The sequence below is a fragment of the Chroicocephalus ridibundus genome, chromosome 25, assembly GCF_963924245.1.
Source record: "Chroicocephalus ridibundus chromosome 25, bChrRid1.1, whole genome shotgun sequence".
Taxonomy (NCBI): Eukaryota; Metazoa; Chordata; class Aves; order Charadriiformes; family Laridae; genus Chroicocephalus; species Chroicocephalus ridibundus.
The window spans coordinates 2298369-2303154 of NC_086308.1; the positions used below are offsets into that span (position 1 = coordinate 2298369).

General features: G+C 54.3%; 1 pseudogene; it reads left to right on the forward strand.

Moving 5' to 3' along the window:
* The first annotated feature begins 3351 nt into the window (after positions 1-3351).
* On the forward strand, positions 3352-4272 carry LOC134507640 (olfactory receptor 14C36-like; annotated as a pseudogene).
* Positions 4273-4786: the final 514 nt, after the last annotated feature.

Sequence of the window (4786 nt, forward strand, 5' to 3'; positions counted from 1 at the left end):
GAGACCCAGCATCTGTAGTCTGCTGCGGTCTTTTCTCACTCCCCTTGGGAGCTGAGACCCCACTATTTCATGGTCGCTACAGCCCAGGCTGACATTTTCACACCCCTGATCAGAATTCCCTCTGAATTGACTGGACTCAGCAACACCTTTGTTGGCCTACCTTGCGCCTGTGCAAAGAAGTTGTCCCAAGAGACTCAGAAACCTGCTGGACAGTATGCATGCTGCTGTGTTCCCCTTCCAGTGGTGTCAGGGTCATTAATGTCTCCAATAAGACCTGAGGTCATTATTCTGGAGAGTTCCTTGTGTTGCTTAAATAGGCAAATGAGTGGAGATCCCAGTGCGATGTGCTTCCTGTTCCTGAACTGCTCTGCATCGACTGGATGGAGGTGGGTCAGCCCCTGCCTCATTGCCCTCGTGGGATTCAGTTGCCGGCCAACAGAAACTGAATCTATGAGACATGGCATCTGGAGTGTGTGTCTCGCACCCACTCTGAAGGCGATGCCTTTCCCGTAGGTCCTGTGCAGTCCCTGCCGGCCACCTGCAGTTGTGCTGGAGAGCCCTGGCACCTCCTGTAGCACAACAGGCCTGTCCATGGCCATTGAGTAGCTGCCCTGAATTAGGTTAGGTGATGTGGGGATGTCCATGAGACATCTGCCGTTACAGTCAGTGGGGATCTAGTATACACGGCTGATGGAGAAGATGGATGAGGTCAATGGCAATGAGTACATCTGGTCCCCTGACTACCTCAGAAGGCTGCCCTGGGTTGAAAGAGCAGGGAAAAGTTCAGTTGTCCGAAATGTGGGCACGTGCTGGTGGCCAAAGGAATTCCTCATGAATCTCAAAGATGGTGGCACCAGATACTGCCCTGTCTCTATGAACTGCTCCGTTAGATCTTGCAGTTACCGGCACGTATCTTGGACCACGTCTGAGACCTGAAATGTCAGTAGGTGTTTGAGTCTGAAGAGCTCACTGCTGGCCTCCATCTCCAGGAATGACGCTGGGAGCTGAGACCAGCAGCTCCCATGCAGCAGGTGCCTATTTTGTGCCCACCTGAAGAGAGGCAAGAGGAATCCCCCCTCCTGTGGGATTGTGGCAGCCCTAAGTGAGAGCTGAGTCCACTTCACACCCAGGACTACAAACCAAGGAGGAGATGTCTCAATTGACGAAGCCGACTGCCTTCGCTCAGCGGGGGCAAAGGAGATCTGGCACTGTCCAGGTTTCCTGTCTCATACCAGAAGGAACAAGACCTTTCTCGTGTGCAGCTCTCTCTGATAGGAGAAATTACCCGGTTGGAAAGAAGCGTCTCTCCAGAGGTGCAAGAGAGACCACACAGTATTACTTCAGTCTCTTTCCCAGCAGGTTCCCCTGGAGGCACAGGGACACCTCCAGGGAGCCCCGAGGAGGCAGAGAAAGTGACGTCTCGGGCTGGTCCTCTGCGTCTGAGCTGGGCTGGGCTCCTGGCATGGAGGGAGCTCGTGGCAAGCGGGCAGCGCTGCAGAGAGACGGCTCTGCCCAGGAGCAGCTCCTCTGCAAAGGGCAGCAGGGCTGAGGGCACTGCCTGCAGGTAACGAGGGGAGACATGTGAGGCCAGCAGATCTTAAAGGCAGCCTGGGGTGGGAGGGTGCTGAGAGCTCACTGGGAGAAATCCTCACAGCCTTTGCACAGTCTCTGGCTGCAGGGCATTGAATCTGCAGCTGCTGGAGGGATCTCCAGAAGCTGGAAAAACCCACAGCCTACGGGATCTGCAAGTACCACTCTCACAGTTTCTCTAGTTTCGAGGAGAAGGACAACGTGTGGAGCAGGGCTTCCCTGCTGCACCGTCAGAGGGACAGGGCATGATGTGTCTCTGCTGCAGTATAATGCAGAGAGGCTCCCTGGAGCAGTCTCCTAAAGCTGGCATAGCCCATGGCTAATGTGATCTGTCAGGAAGGCTCTCAAGGCTCCGTCGGTGTTGAGAAGGATGTGCTCGAGAGCAGGGCAGCCCTACCACATCACCAAAGGCACAGGGCATGTCGGCTGCCTTCTCCCAGGGACGGCTGCCGGGCTGTGAAGGTGGGTGTGCGTGCAGGGGTGCTCAGGGCTGTCCTTCAGAGCAGGGTCCCCGTGTCCCAGGGAACTGTGTGCTGGGCCAGGGACTCTGCTGCCTGCCAGGGTCAGCTCTCAGCCTGCCCAGGGAGCTCCCCATGGCGCTGCGGGGAGAAGCTGTGGGTGGAAGGAGTGACCCCAGTCGTGTCACGGCAGGGTCCTTCTGCAGTCGTGAGGGTGCTGCGTGGGTCGTGTTTCCTCCCAGCTCCAGATCACCCCCAGGACATTTGCAGAGGGTCCTTTTGGAGAAGGACTTCAAGGCAGCATTTACCTGAAAGAAACAGGGTCCCTGCTTGGAGTTTTCCACTCCTTCTTTGCTGGATGGGTTGTGAGAGAGAGGATTTTACTTCTCCATTCTGGAGAAGGCAATGATACCCTGGTTCTAGCAGGAACTTTTCTAAGCTGCTTGTTAGTGCTTGCAGGCACTTGCCCTGAGGGCAGAGCTGAGCACACAGCAGGTGTGGTGGGTTCTCTGAGCACTGAAAGGGAGGAGACCTGGGGACAATGACACAGCCCCAGGCAGAGACAGCTCCGGGTGGCAGAGACATGGGCAGAGAGTGAAAGGGAGCTACTACACGAAAGGTGATGGGAGAGGGGATTCCAGGCCCTCCCTGCCATCCCCTGCAGCGAAGGTGCCTTCCCTGGAGACACTCCCTGGTCTCCTCTCCCCACACAGTAGAGTCCTCCACCCCTGAATATCCCGGGTATGAAGTCCTGAGTGTCTTTCCCAGCCGCCAAGCCACCAAAGAGGAGAAATCCTTGAGTGTCTGACTCTGTCTCCCTGTCCTGACTCTCTTGGCAGGAGAACTGTACTGACTCTCTTGGCAGGACCCACAAGGTTTCACTGGCAGCAGAGCAGAAATGCCAGGGATTTCTGCCTTAAAAACACTCCTGGGGTGTGGTGGGGAAACTACAACAGAACAACACCAAGAACAAGGTGCCCTGAGCTCTGCCCTGCAGTCGGGTGACAATGCTGAAAAGCCCTTTGATGCCAGGAGTGGATTGAATCTGAGATCACCCCGTGTTCCTTTTTACCCATGGCTGTAGGGCAGGACTGAATCCTGCAGAGATCTCAGCTCTCTGGTGGACTATCAGCCAGCACCAACCAGAGTGTACAAAAAGGACCTGCAAAAGGTCTTCCTGAAAGGAGAGAGCCAGTTTGGTGGGTTTCTAAGACCAATTGAATACTTTAGTTTGAGAGAAATCTTCCCCAACTTCTCACTGCTTTTCTTTCCATTAACAGGTCTCCAAGCCCAGGGGAAGAAAATGTCGAATGGCAGCTCCATCACCCAGTTCCTCCTCCTGGCATTCGCAGACATGCGGGAGGTGCAGCTCTTGCACTTCTAGACCTTCCTGGGCATTTACCTGGCTGCCCTCCTGGCCAATGGCCTCATCATCACCACCATCGCCTATGACCACTGTCTCCACACCCCCATGTACTTCTTCCTCCTCAACCTCTCTGTTCTTGACCTGGGCTCCATCTCCACCACTGTCCCCAAAGCCATGGCCAATTCCCTCTGGGACACCACAGCCATCTCCTATGCAGGATGTGCTGCACAGCTCTTGTTCTTCATCTTCTTACTTGCAGCAGAGTATTGTCTTCTCACCATTATGGCCTATGACCGCTACGTTGCCATCTGCAAACCCCTGCACTACGGGACCCTCCTGGGCAGCAGAGCTTGTGTCCACATGGCAGCAGCTGCCTGGGGCAGTGGGTTTCTCTATGCTCTCCTGCACACGGCCAATACATTTTCCCTACCCCTCTGCCAGGGCAATGCCCTGGACCAGTTCTTCTGTGAAATCCCCCAGATCCTCAAGCTCTCCTGCTCACACTCCGACTCCCTCAGGGAAGTTGGGCTTCTTGTGGTTAGTGTCTGTTTTGGCTTTGGTTGTTTTGTGTTCATCGTGCTGTCCTATGTGCAGATCTTCAGGGCCGTGCTGAGGATCCCCTCTGAGCAGGGACGGCACAAAGCCTTTTCCACGTGCCTCCCTCACCTGGCCGTGGTCTCCCTGTTTCTCAGCACTGCCATGTTTGCCCACCTGAAGCCCCCCTCCATCTCCTCCCCATCCCTGGATGTAGTGATGGCAGTTCTGTACTCGGTGGTGCCTCCAGTAGTGAACCCCCTCATCTACAGCATGAGGAATAAGGACCTCAAGGATGCAGTGTGGAAACTGATATCTGGATAGTTTCAGAAGCATTGAGCTGCTTGTTTTCTTCTGCAAATCACTCCGAATGGAACTCATTGCAGGTTGGTTTTGGTTGTGAGTTTCTGGGGGGGTTTTTGGTTTTGTTTTGTTTTTTTTTTATTATAATATTGTCCACAAAAAAAAGTCATTATGTTATGCCATTTCCAATTATGTATCTATTCACCTTCTGTGTGGTGTGACCCACAGGCTGTGTGAAGGAGGAGACATGCTCTCTCTGTGTCTTAAGAAAACAAAGGACCTTCAATGAATTGTTTGATCCTTCCTTTGAGACTTTCTCTTGAGCTGCAGGGGCAGATCCTGTGTGCAGAGGTGGAGGGGAAAAGAGTCCCGGCACCGGAGCACTGACAAGGAGCACCAGCGCTTGGTCTTCCCAGAGCTGCTCACTTTCCACTTCAGCGCTCCCCTTCTTAGCTCGTCTCTTGGTATAAGGCCTGAGTGCTCTTGAAGCTTGGCGGCAGTTTTGCGGTGTGGTGGTCCTGTAGCTGCAGGCAGG